The following is an 18,636-nucleotide window of genomic DNA, read 5'->3' on the forward strand; positions in this document are numbered from 1 at the left end:
TGCATACTTACAATTTAATGGGAATGAATTATGAAGTGTCACTCTTTATGTGTATATTATAGTCGCATTAGCAGAGAAATTATGCCAGGTTACTGACTGCACTACATTTTTTTTAAGAGGTTTATTTTGAGAAACTTAATATTTTGATGTTTTATTTTCTTCACTGGTATGTACCTAACATGTGAGCATACATGATTAATGAGGCCGAAATTATATTTTCCTGGCGGATAGATGCCCAACTACAGTAATCCGAGAATTGAAACGTGTTTTAGAATAGCAAGAAATTCAATAAAAAATTTTAAATTGAGATTTTGGAGTTTGACAACTCACCTGAAAACGCGTCATGAGGGACAACGTTTTAAATGAGTTTCAACAATCAACAACTAAATAAGGATTTCATAGGTCTGATAGAATCAGCCAACATAGTTGTTCCATTGCACATAACTCCCTTCTTTCATAGAGTTTAGAAATCCACCAACGCCGTGACTTTCTTTTCCTTTTACTGACATGGTATTCATGGATAAAAATATACGTGGCCGCAGCCAACTGCACATTAACACTCATGGCTATGGTCAGGAAGAAACTGGATGATACTGTTGCACCACGGAACGATGATACAGCACGCGGATACGCAACAAGTTGGTACAATACCTTGTTGCACCGTATCGTATCACTAGGTGATACGCAACAATGATACGATACGGGGAAATGCAACAAGTGTCGACGAGCCTTAAGGCTATGAGTGACTGTCCATTAATAACGTTATTGCAAAAAAAAAAAAAAAAAGACCCACTTTATCATTCACTGCGCTTTGAATATCCATTCAAGGGAAAGAAGTAGGCGGAGTCTATGCCTGAGGCAATGATGGTGACTAAGGCTAAATATTTCCCACGTAGGTGTAGGCAACGCTGTCTATGGAACTAAGTTTCTAAACAATCAACGAACGTCTGTCAAATGAGAGTATACCATTGTCATATTGATATTGGTTTCATATTGATATCAAATTGAGGGAAGTAATCATGCAATGCTCAGGCAATACATTGATGATGAAATACCGTGTCTGATGATCTAGTCCCTACCTTCATTACGACACGAAGATATCACTTTGGTTCCACAGGTAGCGTTGCCAACCAACACCTTTGAATTTGCTCTACAGTGGTAGTAAGGGAATTTTAGTATCAGAAGTGGCCAAACCGGGAAAATATTTGTAACAAAATAAGTGCTTCACCAATGTGCTCTAATCAGTCCCTAGAAAAAAAGGGGAAAAAAAGACGTCCGGGCCCTCTAATTAAATTTTTAGGGGAGCAAAAAGACCCTTGAAATCGCGATTTTTTAATTTTTCTTATTTTCGCGTTATATTCCTAAACTATGTTGGAACCCTGAAAATGCATTTTTTTTTCATAATTTCGATTTTCAGCTTTTAAATTGCCATTTTCTGGAAACATTTTCGTTGCCAATATTGAAATATAAAAGAAATGTCTATATAATGGTGTATAGTAATATATATCTTACTTAGTCTGTGAAGGCGGTATAGTTCGAAAAATTTTCCCCCATTAAACTCCATAGGTGCACTCTTTTCACGTTCGATGTAATAGATAAATAAGAGTTTTATGCGCTTGAAATATAAAATTGTGACTAAGATTAGCGTCATTTTGACCAAAGTGAAAAGTCTTACCAGAAACCGTCTCACTCACTGCGGCTATTCGGTGAAACAGGGTAACGGCTAACACTACCGTAACGTAATGTAAAAAGTTAAACATTCACTAGGCATCTAATGGAAACGGGATATTCAACTTGGTAATTATGTTGCAGTTACGTTATTACCTACTATGTGCCCTACCATGACTATGATCTAGATAAACAGGTCTAACACTCGTGATCGGTGGCAAAATATGACGTCACTGATGCCCGTCTTGCCTCGGTGTGGTATTACATCTTTTCCTACATGAACCTAGTCAGCCGGCCGGCTTAGTTTGGAATTGCTCTTGGAAGCAAAAGGTTCTTTGCTTTCATTGCTCAGTTTATGGTTGTAATAACTAAGAGTATAACACCAATGGGCAAGTTATAAGTTCCTTGAGATTTCCTAAAGAAAGTGAGTAAAAGTTTCTTTTAAAAATCCATGTGCATAAAATGGTGTATTTGCATTTGCTGATGGACCTCACATGATTAAGCTAAAAAGGAAAATTTTAGAACAGATTTCACACTAAAAAGGGAGATTTTATTTCATCTGGTTCTGTACAAAAAATGTTTAAAGCGACAAATGAATAGAATTTAACATCAAAACTGATTCAAAATCACTGTTCCAGGAACTCAAAGGTGACATGTAAAGCATGCAGCCCAGTTAATGTCCAAAACATGTGCAGCACTACTGTAAATTTTCCAGGAGAAAAAGGTTTAATTTAATCCCAAGAGTTGTTGGTGACAGCTGATTTCATAGATGTAGCAAATGACTGATTTGATGAATTCCAGTGAACGGGATGGAGAAGTAAACTCAAGAAATGCCTATTGTGTGGTTAAAATCTACCAGAAAGAAATTTTAGGTAGGATAGTACACAAGATGAGAAATATGAGTGCAAGGTTATGCAGGTCATTATTTAAGCCTTCAGAAAGGACTATTTGATATGTTAAGCTTTTCATATAGCCTAGATTGTATAATGAACTAGAGGATGAATCAATTCTGCTTGGAACCTTTTTTTTTTTTGGATCAGTTAGGTGGATGCATGGTCCTCATGAATACCACTATAATTTGAGCTGCAAGTATCGACTCTGATCCTTTTTATCTGTGGTGCATCAATATGCCGTGATGGAATAAAAAGATAAAAGCCACAGTCATGTATATGATAGTGTATTTTTCCAAAATGCAAAAAGCTTAAAAAATGGAACTTTCGATCGTTTGCACAACAGTCGAAAGCTCCTTGTTTTTTAACCTTTTTATATTTAAAAAAATACATCATCAATACATTATTATGGCTTTCAGCTCATGATCCCTTTTCTTAGGGAAGAAACCGCCCTTCCTGGGACCAGTGGCGGGCCTCGCCCGCCGGTCCCTGGACCCATAGCGGACCTCCCCCATCAGTTCTTGGACCTGTGGTAGGCCTCACCCGCCTGTCCCTGGACCCGTAGCAGTCCTCCCCCGCCCAGCCTATGAACAGTGGCGGGCCATGCCCGCCTGTCCCTGGACCCGTAGCGGACCTCCCCCGCCCGTCCCGGGACCTGTGGTGGGCCTCACCCCTCCCGTCCCGGGACACGTGGTAGGCCTCTCCCCACCCTTCCCGTCCCGGGATCTGTGGCAGGCCGCTCCCTGCCCGTCCTGGGACCCGTGGCGGGCATCTCTCGCCCGTCCCAGGACCCATGGTGGGCCTAACCCACCCATCCTTAGACCTGCGGCGGGCCTCGTCCGCCCATCCCTGGACCCGTGGCGAGCCTCACCTGCCCATCCCTGGATCCGTGGCGGGTCCAGCCCGCCTATCCCTGGACCTGTGGTGGACTTCGCCCTGCCCGTCCTGGAACCTGTGGCAGGCCTTGCCACACCCATCCTGGGACCCGTGGTGGGCCTCGCCCCACCCATTAGACCTGTGGCAGGTTTCGCCCCTCCCATCCCTGGAACTGTGGTGATCCTCACCCTCCCATCCAGGGTCCCATGGCGGTCCTCGCCCACTCGTCTCGGGATCCATGGCAGTCCTCGCCCGCCTGTCCCAGGACCTGTGGCGGGCCTCGCCTGCCTGTCGTGGGACCTGTGGCGGACCTCGCCTGCCCGTCCCGGGACACATGGCAGGCCTTTCCCTCCCATCCCGGAACCCGTGCTGTGCCTCACCCGCCTGTGCTGGGACCTGTGGCAGGCCTCTCCTGCCCGTCCCAGGACATGTGGCGGGCCTCGCCTACCCATCTCGGGACCTGAGGCGGGCCTCTCCCGCCCATCCGTGACACATGGCGGGCCTTGCCAGCCTATCCCGTGATCCGTGGCGGGCCTCTTCCCTCTGTCCTGGGACACGTGGCGAGCCTTGCCCGCTTGTCCTGTGACCCGTGGCGGGCCTTTCCCGCCCATCCTGGGACCCGTGGTGGGCTTCTCTTGCCCATCCCAGGACACATGGCAGGCCTCACCAGCCTGTCCTGTGATCCGTGGTGGGCCTCTCCCACCCGTCCCAGGACACGTAGCGGGCCTCACCCGCCCATCCCTGGATCCATGGCAGGTCCCGCCCGCCTGTCTCTGGACCTGTGGTGGGCTTTGCCCTGCCCATCCTGGAGCCCGTGGCGGGCCCTGCCACACACATCCTGGGACCCGTGGTGGGCCTCGCCCCACCCATCCAACCCGTGGCGGGCCTATGCCCCGCCCGTCCCTGGAACTGTGGTGATCCTCACCCTCCTGCCTGATCCAGGACATATGGTGTGCCTCGCCTGCCCATCCTGGGACACGTGGCGGGCCTTTCCCTCCCGTCCCGGGACCCGTGGTGTGATTCGCCCACCTGTCCTGGGACCTGTGGCAGGCCTCTCCCACCTGTCCCAGGACATGTGACGGGCCTCGCCCACCCATCCCGTGATCCGTGGCAGGCCTCTTCCCTCTGTCCTGGGACACGTGGCGTGCCTTCGCCAGCCTGTCCTGGGATCCGTGGTGAGTCTCTCCCACCCATCCCTGGGACACGTGGTAGGCCTTGCCCGCTCTTCCTAGGACCCTGGGTGGGCCATACCTGCCCATCCCAGGAAGGAGCAATACCTATGCTTAGCTTTTGAACCAGAATATGCCACGAATCCTTTTAATTCTCCTGGGGGATCTCTGAATATTCTGCTTCTTCTCCTGGCACTCCACGAATCCTACTGAATCCTCTCAATTCTCCTCTGGCTTCTCTGAATCCTCTGCTTCTTCTCCTGGCATTCCATGAATCCTACTGATTCCTCTGAATTCTCCTGGGGCTTCTCTAAATCCTCTGCTTCTTCTCCTGGCACTCCACGAATCCTACTGAATCCTCTCAATTCTCCTGTTGCTTCTCTGAATTCTCTGCTTCTTCTTCTGGCACTCCACGAATCCTTTCATTTTCCTCACGGTTTCTACAATCCTCCCATTTTCTTTTCCTTTTCAAGAATCAATAAAATTGTATGATAACGTTTTAATATATTTATTTCCGTTCAAGTTCAATTTCCTTTAAGGATGAACGAAGCAAACTTACTTCAAATAAACATTAAACTTTCAATACAACCAACATTCTCCTCAAATTTTTCACATCTGATCCGTCTGAGTGAGGCCAGCGCAGACTTGATCACACCATTCCATGAAGATCGACAGTTGTTCCTGCAGTTTACAGTTGAACTTCTCCAGGCATCTGTATTTCTCCTCCAGGTTTTTGAAGTAGCACATCAATTTCTCCTTCACTCTTCGCAGCTGTCGAACCTCATCTTCCAGCTGGTCGTTCCGTTCGCCCTGGACACCGGTCTTCCTCTCCAGCGACTCCGGGTGACGATTTCGTTCCTCTAGAAGGCATGTCAGCTCGTTCCTCTTGAGTTTCGCAGCCTGAGCTTCACACTGGAGTCCACACTTTTCTTTCTTGAGGTCTTCCACTTCCTTCTGGAGGCGCTGGAACCTGACCTCGAGGTCTCTCCTGTCAGATTCCCGTTTTCAGTCGCGTCTTTTTGTTCCTTGATGAGCCTCGCCAGCCGCTCAGCTTCTTCGTTCTTTAGCTGCAGGCCTTTCTCCTTCTGTCGTAGGAGTTTCTCGAACCTCTTAGCTTGGCAGTTTGCTTCTGTCAACTGCATTGTCAGTTCCCTTATCCTCTGACATAGGACATCGTTTCTCTGCCCAATCTCCTTTGCGTTGTCCTTCAGCTGCTGATTTTCTTCTGTCATCTTGTCTCCCAGTTGCCGTTTTTCGCTTTTCTCGTGATCGTTCTCCTTATTCAGAAACAGATAATAATATGACTATTCTTTTGTTAGATTTCTCTCCGTATTTCGAACAACATCTGGACAACAACGTCCTAACAACAGCTGAAGTGCGTTACCTGCAAAAGCCCTACCCAGTTCATATACTCTCCTCTCTTTCTTTCTCTCTCTCTCGATTTTTCCTTGATTTTCTATATTTTACAAGAGATATTTCGATTTATCAAAATAAAGCAAGAAATAATCTGAAAGATTTTTAATTATGCCTTGTCTCTTGGTGTTATAAACTGCTGAAATCAATATCTCTCTCTCTCTCTCTCTCTCTCTCTCTCTCTCTCTCTCTCTCTCTCTCTCTCTCTCTCTCTCTCTCTCTGTGTGTACGGGAAGCTCTCAAGTTTGTTAGAGCATTAGGGATTTTTTGTTTTTTTGTAGTACATATCTTTTTTGTCTAATCTCTCTCTCTCTCTCTCTCTCTCTCTCTCTCTCTCTCTCTCTCTCTCTCCATGCTGGATTTTTTTCATCTTATCTATTAAAGTAAATTTAGGAATTTTCCTTTATTCACCTTTTTTGTCTATTAGAAACACAATACTAACTGCAGGCAGGGAATTTGAACTGAAGAAAAAATGGCCACTTTTCTAAGCTAAGTTTTAATTTGTTGAATTTTACAAGATAACTAAAAGATACAATTCTAAATGAATTAGCCGAGACATCAAGAGTAATTGTTATATATATATATATATATATATATATATATATATATATATATATATATATATATATATATATATATATATATATACTACTCAGCGATAATGATTTCCAAAAGCTATGGGCAAGTTTTTTTTATTTTAAATTTGTATCATAAGGATACAAAGAAAAGATGATACGAAATTTAATCATATTAAATTTTTTCCTATATAAAAGTGAAAATAAGATATAAAGGAGTACAATTTTATTAGAACAAAACTTGGGTCGTAAATTGAAATGCAATATAGGAATAAAGTAGAAAATCATAAAAACTCCATTTCTATTTAAGGCCAAATGACACTAGGTTCACTATGACTGATGTCAAAAATAGGTCCAGCTCTATTTGTGACAACTCGACGCGACGTGACGTCACTCCATGCATTCAGTGGGAACGGTTTCTTTCAAAGGCCGCCCATAGAAAGCTGTGTTAAACTGGGTTGGCGATTCACGGTGAGACATGAATTAGTGTGAATCGACGCGACGCAACGCGACGCATTTGGTGTGAACGCAACCTAACACAAGATCTAGATAAACAGGTCCACTCATGAGCAGTGACAAAATATGACATTACTGACGCCCGTCTTGCCTGGTTGTGGTATTACATCTGCCTCTGCTACATGAACCTATACTCGATTCACTTAAGGTAGATTCTTGTACCTACGAGACGTTTGTTTGGCGGCCTCTGATTGGCTGGTACCGGGAGGTAGGCCGCTCACTCAGTCTCATTGTTTTCGTCTGCAGCTTAGAAAACTAGCAATATGTTTATAGTTCTTCAATCATCTCACGCTTTGCTCAAGATAGGAAAGTTTTGGTCATACCAAAGGATTCGGTATTAATTGTACAACTAAGTCATCTTTTCCTGAAATCAATAAGATAGAACACAAAGGAATTACAACGGGTAAAAGTGAAGAGAGAAGTATTTGATTCTTTATACCTGTTTTTATTTATCATTGGATTTTTAATAATTTCATGTCATCAAGATAAAATAAACTTGTGTTTTCGTACAATAAAATCACCCTGCGAATTCAGGGTGATTTTATTGTATGAAAATACCAATTTTATTTCATCTTATTTCATCTTGATCACGTTAATGATGCAAAGTCCGATGATAAGTAAAAACAGGTATAAAGAATCAAATACTTCTCTCTTCACTTTTACTCGTTGTAATTCCTTTGTGTTTTATCTTATTGATTTCAGGAAAAGTGACCAAAAATTCCCTATCTTGAGCAAAGCGTGAGATTAATGAAGAATATAAACATATTGCTAGTTTTCTAAACCACAGACGAAAATAATGAGTCACTGAGCGAGCGGCCTACCTCCCGGTACCAGCCAATCAGAGGCCACCAAACAAACGTCTCGTAGCCACAAGACTCTACCTAAAATGAATCGACTATAGTCAGTCGGCTTAGTTTGAAATTGTACTTGGAAACAAAAGGTCCTTGGTTTTTATTGCTCAGTTTACGGTTGTAATAACTAAGAGAGTAACACCAAAGGGTAAGTTATAAGTTTCTTGAGATTTCCTAAAGAAAGTGAGTTTAAAGGTTTCTTTTAAAAATCCATGTGCATAAAATAGTGTATTTGCATTTACTGATGAGCCTCATATGATTATGCTAATAAGAACAATTTGATGGAACGTAGATATCACACAGAAAAATTAGATTTTATTTCATCTGCTTCTGTACAAGAAATGTTGGATAAAACGGCAAATGATTACAATTTAACACCAGAACTGATTCAAAATCATTGTGCCAGAAACTCAAAGGCAACATTTAAAGTATGCAGCCCAATTAATGTCCAAAACATGTGCACTACTGTAAAGTTTCCAAGAGAAAAAGGTTTAATTTAATCCCAAGAGTGGTTGGTGACAGCTGACTTCATAGATGTAGCAAATGATTGATTTAATGAATTCCAGTGAACGGGATTGATATGTAAACTCAAGAAATGCCTATGGTGTGGTTTCCAAAACACAAAAAGATTAAAAAAAGGGAACTTTCGATCGTCTGCACAACAATCGAAAGCTCCCTGTTTTTTAACCTTTCTGTATTTAGAAAATACATCATCAATACATAATAGTGGCTTTCAACTCATGATCCCTTTTCTTGGGTAAAACTCTTTACTTATAATACTAAGCATATAAAAAGATGACGATTCTCTCTGCATATCTAATGAAACGCTAACGACATCTCGTAAATCTCATTTATATCCAGGAATTTCTACAAATATATATATAGAGGAAAAGCTGACAAAATTAAATTAGATTCCACAATAAACAGACAAACAAGAACTATAAATATATGTCAAACTCACAAAAGATTCATTACAATGACAAAGTTTCTAAATTGTAGATCACAGAACTGAACCTAACTGCTGCTGCAAAGTACAAACAGAATAGGAAACCACAACAAAGGAAGGTGAAAGGAAAATGAACCTGAAGATAAAAACACATGTGTAGAGAAGAATTATGTATTCAGTTCTGAAAAAAAAACAGCTTAATCTCGAGGGTTTTGGCCAATAATAGCAAAATTTTTATTCTTTATTTCATGTACATGTTTTTGAATGCTTGTCTATATTAGAAAATTCAGGGTTGGACTTTCTAGTCCCCGTACAGTATCTAACTTTCCTACAGGAGTCTATCCGTATTTTGAGTAGATGTCTGGTGCGTCCTCATAAGTTCCTGAATTATGTCCAGGACATGCATATTTACGAATTGCAAGAGACGTCACGTAAAGACTAAGGTAGTCCTTAAACCATAACTGAGAGCCATTAGTCTGTGAGTTTTTGGGGAATAAACCTGGCATCAAGAGCACTAAAATGTTTGTTCAGGACAAACATTGGAAACCAGGATCACCACCTTTGTCCAGCCACTCCTGTACATCATCCTTAGGAACATAGTTGCCTTTCTTGGCAAATCTTTCATGTCAATGATGCCCTCCTCCCCAATCTGGTTACGGTTCCAAGCATGCTCCAGGGTTTTTTTCTGTGATATCCTTCTAAGTATCTACAAAGTTTAGGTGGCAAACTTCGGCAAATACTTTAGTAGATTCTCCAGAGTCCATTCCCCCTGTGTATCCAAACCTTGCTGTTCCTGCTCATCCTCGAACACCACCATCACCTACTCCAGGAACTTCCTCTAGTATAGCTATTTTGTTGTGACAAAAACATCTTGGTGTATCAGTGGAATTAGTGCAGTTATATTAGGTGACTCTAATGTGACCTTTATCTCCAATCAAATTGAGGTAGGATGAACAGGTGCACAGTCGACGAGAAGCAAAGCCTTCGTTTGATGTTTAAAATTCCGTATCTTATGACAAACAACTGCCTTACAAAAGAGATTATGAAACCAATATAAAATTATTTTGGAGGTAAACCAAGCTATTGCCATATGATACCAAATCACTGGGAACCATGTCATATGCGGGGCATATGGTTCCTTGGCATGTCCAACTACAACTGGTTTGAAACAATGCCACCAGATACATGGCCACATAATAATGCAGACTGACATTTAGTTTCCTCGTGACACGGCTTCACATCAACTTGCAGGCCTGACTCCGGGAAGTCTCCTCCCCAAAGTACATCACTTACTTCTTCAGTCAGTCCTTGGCTACTATGATGTCATGCAAGGTAGACCAGGAAGTGTCATACTCTTTCATGATATTTGCCATTGGCCTAGTGGCTTTGATTCTCCAAACAATTTCCAGCTTCTTCGGGAATGTCAGCACCTTCCAGGCCTTGTTATGAGGATGTTGGGCTCTACACAGCACCACACAAAGCAATAACAGCATCTTCAATGCTCCAGGCATAGAAACAAAAGCCAGTTGTTGAGGAGTTGAGGAGAGAGCATTGTGAATCACGGGCGCACTGTAATCATTCTGAACAAAAATAATGGAGACTGGCACACAACTGGTGAAAGGAGCAACATGCTTTCCTACAAAGTAGTTGATACTCTTCAAATTCAGCGAATTAGGGAATTAAATTTTTAAGTTGTTTTTATGACATACATCTCTATCAGCCAATTAAAAGTAAAAATCATAATAAGGTTTAATGACATATTCGTGTTCACCAATAGCTCAGAAATTTACAAAAACACACCGTCTACCATTCATTATTGTTTTAATAATGTATTTGTCCCAGCCAATTAAAATCAATAATCAAAATGACGTATAACAACTTGCCAATGGCAACATTTACATAAACCAATAACAGATGCAAAAGCTCCAAAGAAATCAAACACCCAACTATCCCTCCCCACCCATCTCACCCAGTTTCCCCTTCCCCTCTGAAAATGTTTTCTTGACCTACCGTCTCCTTTCTCCCTACGCAGTGTTTCCAGCCCAAGCATTGTTTTCTTTTCACTTTTAAGAATTATACGCATTCCCAGTCTCATCGCACATATCTATGCTTTTTATCCTTGTTCTTTAGCGTTAAATTGTGAACTCATGATTTTGATGCATATCATCTTGCTGGTGCTCCTTGATTTCATTGTTCCTCATCGAAAGCAAAGCATTGATCATCCTTGATATGTGTTGCTTGGATTTTGTGTATTAAATATTTCATTGTCTTTCTTTCCCAAGATAATTCTACATTGTTACTATTACTTTTGTTTTCTATGCAATTATTAAAATTATGTATTATGTTTTTATTCAATCAATGTGTGCTATTTTCATCTTTGGTTTCATTTACATTTTTTTCTTTATTTCCTTGCTCATGATTTTTACAAGAGATTTACAGTATTTTGTTAAGATCTGGATATCTTGAATTATCCAGCGATCATGGAATAACTCCCATGCTATCTGGTATTATTAAGCCCAGTGAAAGTGATGTTGATGAGTTCTGTAACTCTTGTGAATAAACAAGCTTAAATGAAATTCAGTGGAATTATTTCAAGTCCTCTGAGGTCCTCCATTAAAAATTATAGATGTAATACAGAATAACATGTGATCTGATTCTTCCTCTAATAATAAGTGAAAGATAAAAAGTAAGTGAACCAAATAAGTAACCACTACTGAATTAATAACTCTGTGTGTGCGTTCCTGTCATTACTTTAAAGGAACTGTATCCCAATTGCCCTGCCCCGAACGTCACGATAGATCAGGCATTTGTCTTACGCAAACTCCGACACAGGAGTAACCGGCAAAGAGAGCGAAATTCGAATCGTGAAAATGAAGGACGCTTTGGGCCAGTCTATAAATAATGGCAGTCAGTCCAGTCAGCGCTGGGGACTAAAGCAATTACAACTCCGCCGCCGTCTGGTGTAATATGAACCACGGCTATACGCGCACGGAGCAGATTAGGCAATATATCCGGATTACGGTAAGCTCTAAATTTCAATTAATTTTTCAATTTCCAGTCGCCGTGAAATCGTTTAATAAAATCATCACTCAGATATTTCCTCAATTTTTGTACCGTCCGATCCCTTATGCATTTACAATCATTTCATAAATGTTGGTGAAAACTATTCATTGGCGGCGAGCGATTGTGTAACAGAAATCCATAGCGGATGTAAATAAAGTCAGAATGTGTTTATCCGGATTTTTGTTCGATTGAGCCAGTGGAAATGACTATGCTGCCTCCGACGTGTTGTGTTCATCCTTCCTTTCATCAGAGGCAAATTTATTGATTACATTTTTGAATTTCGTTCATTGACAATTCAATATACTTTGATTTTCAGTTATTGATTTATAGCTGACCAACTTTCTCGTGTATCTCTCATGTTTCATTTTCCTGTCGTCTAGTGTGTCCTCTTTGGCTTTTGACTACGGTAAATTTCATCTTTCCCTTTGAGTTTCAAAGCTTCTCTTCAAATCTCACTACTATCATATCAACTTGTATAACTTTTATGAAAATCATATTTATTGGAATTCCAACTCTAATAAGGGTTTTCCAAATAATACTCGTATACAGTTAATAGATAAGCTTTAAGAACTTTGCTATATACACTTAGACAACCCCCAAAATAGGGGGGGAACTACTGGGTGTAGTACATACATGGTATAATTTATGCTTCCCTAAAATGTATATATATATATATATATATATATATATATATATATATATATATATATATATATATATATCGAGCTACAATGTCCTTTAATATCTAATTCGCTCTACCTCGGAATTCAATATAATTTTCATATATGCTTAACCGAAGGGGAATTTTTTCTCGATAATAGGCTTGCCTGGACCAGGGCGCGAACCTATGGATCCTTTCAAACCCAGGAACGTCAGTGAAGCTTTACCTACTACACCACCGCGAGAGGCTAAAAGTTCATGTCGCCTCCCACCCTCATATACCTTTCGCGCGCAGGTAATTAGTTGGTTTGGAGACAACATCAACCCACCTCGACTCCGGTAGTGTTTGTAGTGCTTTTGACAGCACGTAGCCAATCTATAAGTCATATCACATTTCCGTGATTCATATACATATATCGAGCTACAATGTCCCTTTAATATCTTTCTAATGCGCTCTACGCTCGGAATTAAAGGAATTAATATGTTTTCATATAATGCTTAACCGAATGGGGGAAATTTTTTCTCGATTATAATAGGCCTTGCCTTTGCCTGGAACCAGGGCCCGCGAAACCTATGGAATTTTCCCTTTCACACCCAGGAACGTCAGTGAAGCTTTACCTACTACACCACCGCGAGAGGCTAAAAGTTTCATGTCGCCTCCCACCCTCATATATAACTTGCAACATATTAAAGTGTTTTTCAATTGCAGACTTGAGATTCCTTCTAAATTTGTCGTCTTGGATGTATGGAATACTGGCATATAGTTTCTTTCGTGGAACAGTGCTTATGGAAGGGGAGTCCGATAATTTCTTATTTAGAAAATTCTTGCAATGTTTGAAGAAAACATGTGAGGGAAACCAGTTATCGGAAAAATATTTAAACAGGAACAATATTTCTTTATGATATAAATCCCAGGAAGAGGTTAGAGTGTAAGCTCGATGGAACAAGGTAAAAATTGAACTAAGTTTAAAATTATAAAAACAAGCACTATAAAAGTTTGAACCCAGACCGGAGAACGTCTTTTTTCTAAAAACGGAAGTGTTAAAACTATCACCACTGCGAAACACTAAAACATCCAAAAATGGTAATCGATCATTGAAAAACACTTTAATATGTTGCAAGTTATATTAATTCCAAAAAATCCCCTTACAATAAGATCACTTTTCAAATTTAAAGACAGACTCTGCCCAATATTGCAATCGTCAGTCGTATATAAATATACTTGCCCCAGATGTGATTTGGGGACTTACGTGGGTTCGACTAAACGATTGCTAAAAGTCAGAGCTGATTCACATAATGGTGTAAGTCATCGTACTGGCTGCAGAGTGTCCAATCCAGAATTTTCAAATATCAGAAATCATGCAAAAATTTGTAAAACCACCATTAATTATACTGATTTCGCTGTCTTGGGCCAAACAAGCCGTTTACACGAACTGCTTATATTAGAGTCGTTGTTTATTAAGCAGTTAGTGCCCAAGTTGAACTCACACACTTCCTCTGTACAGTTGTATCTGGGTTGAACCGGCTTTCTTCGCTGCTTCTCTCTTCTCTCCGAATCACTCAGTCTTCAACTTTTTAGTCTAGCAGGTGCTTTTTAAATTGCTTTCATTTTATGTATGTTTTTTGTATATTTATTGAGACTCTTAAAGTCAAAGTTATGTTTCATGTATTTTTAATTTGTGTTGTTTCTCTTTTAGCCTTGATGATGTAACTATGTGTTACGAAACGCGTCGGCAATAAATGTACTATCACCTGATGACCGGCTATATCCTTGTCACCCTGTCCTTCCATATGCTGTGGCCTGCTTTCGCCAACGTTTTCTGTCTTATATATATATGTATGTATGTATACATATATATATATATATATATATATATATATATATATATATATATATATATATATATATATATATATATATAGAGAGAGAGAGAGAGTGAGAGAGAGAGAGTGAGCAGGAGAGGCGGGTAGTTGCTAAGAACTCGATCAAATATGAGAAGTGGAAGAAAGACATACATTTCGAGATCAAATATACTTTATTATATTCATCTGACATTTCTGTACAACAACTTCCGTTTCAAGGCTAAAATAACGAAAGAATTTACAAAGATTATGACGAGTTCGAGGAAAGTAAAGTTAAAATACAAGTCAATAAAAACATTCGAAAAATTATTAAATTTACATTGATGTTCTAATTTTTCATTTTGATGAATATCTATATTTAATTTTTGTCCGAGTCGTTTTAATGTTTGTAAATTAGCTTTTCGTTATAGCTTTGTGACTTTGACAATAGTGGTACAGTGGTTTGTTGTAAAGAACATTTAATTTCGAAATGTGTGTGTGTGTATATATATATATATATATATATATATATATATATATATATATATATATATATATATATATATATATATATATATATATATATGTATATATATATATATATATATATATATATATATATATATATATATATATAATTATTTCTGATACAGTTAAGAAATATAAGAAAATTACTCAAGTGGTAGACCTCCGGAAATAGAGTGAGAATAGTGGTTCAGTGGCCATTGTAGAGGTGAAAACTGAGTTTTCAGGGGCAAAAATGCAAATGAGGAGGAAAAGTTTTAGGGATAACTTAATTAATGCAAGCTACAAAGAGTATTCAGAGGTTTTAAGCGAGGTTTTGGCTGAATTTGGGTATATAGTGGCTTTAAAAGAAGAGGATTATCATTTCCTTTCCCTTAGGTGGATTCAATGTCGCCAAAATGGGAATTCTGACTTTTATTGACTGACATTTTCACATCACTGAGTTTTGGGGGTAATAGTGATAACTATGTGAATTAATATGTGTTAATGTGGCTTTCCTTTATTAGGAGTGATTATACTTCATGATTTTTTTTCTTTTAATTCATTTCTTTTTTTATCATATTAGTTTTTTTACACATAATAAAATAATATAAAAATTGTGAAACGCTTAAACATTTTGTCTCTCAAAATGGAATTTGTATTTCTCTGGGTTCGTAATATGGAAGTTTTTATTTCATTTTTTACCAAATTTTCACGTACATATTTCTTTGGATAATCATATTGTTACAATATAAGTTATCAAAATTGAAGTTGCTGTTTTTCTTTTTCCTTCGAAGCCTCTGAAAACTCAAAATACGAAATTCTTAAAAAATTGTAATTCTGAAAATAAAAATAAAAATCTCAAATCTCTCTTTAGCTAGATTATGGCGTTTTCAATTTTCTTACAGAAATATTCCATATGAATATTTTAATCTTCAACATCGCAAAATTGGTAATGAGAGTCCTTAGTTGTTTTCAATTCTCTTAGGCTTTTTACTTGATAAGATTTCTTGAATGTATTTATAAACTACTTCCTTAGCACCAGAAAGAAATTTCGTTTTGATAACTTCCCGAATTAAATTCTTATTATAAACAGGATATCTACTCTCAACAGATGGCTGTACTTATGGTAATATGTTCCCACATAGCACTAGATTTGAGAAAAGGAAAGTTAGGAATTTTGTACATTTTCTAACTGTTACTAAGACAGCAGAATACATGGGTGTTATTTTACATGAATTATCTCTTTGTCTTACATTTTCAGGAAACAGGTCTTTCATATGCGATTTACCGAAACGATGTGACGTGAAATTGTATTCCTTATCACAGTCTAGCATCAAGAAGGAGGAAGCTAGAATACTTTGGGTCTCCTCATAAAAGATTCACAATTCCTACCCCACTTTCACTCTGTGAAAGTGACTCTCTTAATAAATTAGCATTTTCTCCAAAATGTAAAAGAAAACTTTTAAATATTAATTTTGCATATCTGAAGGCAAAAGTTATATATGGCAAATATACCATATCTTGGAAAAATCAGGTCATTTACAAATGCCGACTTTTGATGCAAGGTAAGTCCACGAAAAATTAACAGCTATTTCGCAATTATTAGAAAATAAAATCCCCAAAGTTGCAAAAGTACTTGTATATCCTTTAAGCCATGGTATTGGCCAAACAGACATATCTCCCCATGGACCTATCTTTAGCATACAACCTGCGGCTACTTCAAATTTGAACACTATTGTGCTAATTTCTAAAATTTCCTTATCACTGGCAACGAAAATATTTGAAAAATCAGCACACATAAGAACTTTAAGACAGTTGTCATTTGGTAAGGCCAAGTGTTCAATACAAGTATTTTTTGTATACCAAAGTGCAGAGGTTTCCAGAAAACAGCATAAAAACGCATAGAAAGAGGACAACCACATCGGACTCCCCTCTGCACATTAAAATATCTACCAATGTTGCCCATCACATTGTAGCAACTTATAATATTCATATATAATACCTTAATGCTGTACTATACGCATTGATGGATCTTCCAGGCACAAAATATTGTTCAGGACTTATAAGTTTAAGAATAATGAGAGTGATTAATGCAGTGCCTTGACTCTTGGACCATAATATTCTCAAGCATTAGTTTTAATTCATGCTTAATATCTTCCCAAAATACCATATAGAATTCTAATGGGATTCCATCTATTCCCGGGCATTTATTGTTGGCAACAGAGCAAATGATATTGCGTGTCTCTGAAAGATATAGCCTTATGAAAGATATTCTCAGAAATAGTCAATCATTTTTTAACGATTGCATAAACGAAATTTGCATAGTTAGTCCACGTTGTTTTTTTTTTTTTTTTTTTTTTTAATGTTTTTGCTAAACACATAATGTTCAATGGTTTGACTATTTTTAAGAACACTACCTCCATCAAGATTCGGTATTGGTTAGCTCTACGAGGTAAAAGGAGGCTTTTCCCCTCCTATCCTGTCTCGGATTTTCTATCGTATTTTAACCACTTCTCATATCTGAGATTTTGAATAATTCAGTTTGTCTTCGAGAATATCAATACCTGCACAATATACATTTCTTGACACATTAAATGTCATGTATGGTTTCCTTTATTTTATTTCGAAATAAATGATGTCTCCATACTTTGGTCTGCTAATCCTTTTGCATTTTCTGATTAAAAAAAATAAATGTTTTATATCTGGTTTCACCAAGTCATTCCATCAATTAGTGATATGGTGGAAAAGTCTTTTACGTGTTTTCAAAAGTTCCACAAACCACTAAATTTTCCTTTAATTTCCTCATCTTCTATTAACCTGGTATTAACCTCCCAAATTGAATTCGAAATACTAATATTTGAATTAGGCTTAAATTTGCAGATTACAGCAGAATAATCAGAAAATGACGCAGGCAGCATTCGCATGAAATTACATTGTCTTTGAGCATCTGGCGTAGACGTTATCAACGGCAAACCATAATTTGTTCGTAAATAGGCAAATACTGGGGTTCCTGTTATGCAAAAACCATAGATCATTAAATCTAAGATCTCGAATTAGTCTTAAAAACGATTTAGACACGTTTGATTCTTTGCCATTAGAATTATCTCTAGTACTAAAAACACCTTTCCAATCGCCTCCCATAATAATATGGCGATTATCATACCGTAAATTGTAGGGTAATTCCTTTTCAAAAAGCTCTTCCTGTTCTTTTGTATAATTGTGACCCGAAGGAGCATAAAAACAATGCGAATCTTAGTAACTACCATTCACCTCACCTTGTACAGAACATGATCTAAAATTTCATCTTCTTCCAACATTTTTTTTTTTTTTCAAAATATTGTAACGAAACTCTGAGTAAGAGGCAACGTCTACAAACTTATTGATATATTCAGATAACAAACAGACAGATTAATAACAACTCTTGCGAGCGGAAATGTAGGGCTTGACACCAGGCAAGCGGCAACAGAGGTCACCGCACAATTGATATGCAAGGCATAACTGAAGCTATGGTACGGCTGAAATGTTTTCACTGTAATGTGTACTATGGTGATAATACTGCATTTAACACAATAACAACATGAAAGGAGACATATGTATAAATGATGCGTGACATATGCTACGTTTCTTGTTTCCTCACGTTTTGTACATGGAGATGTTGTG

General features: G+C 38.6%; 1 long non-coding RNA gene across 1 annotated transcript in view; it reads right to left on the bottom strand.

Annotated features, from left to right (window-relative positions):
- LOC135211648 (uncharacterized) overlaps positions 1-18,636 on the bottom strand; it is a 204,153-nt gene that overhangs the window by 46,972 nt on the left and 138,545 nt on the right. The window lies entirely within an intron of this gene.

Source organism: Macrobrachium nipponense, chromosome 4 (genome assembly GCF_015104395.2).
Source record: "Macrobrachium nipponense isolate FS-2020 chromosome 4, ASM1510439v2, whole genome shotgun sequence".
Classification (NCBI taxonomy): domain Eukaryota; kingdom Metazoa; phylum Arthropoda; class Malacostraca; order Decapoda; family Palaemonidae; genus Macrobrachium; species Macrobrachium nipponense.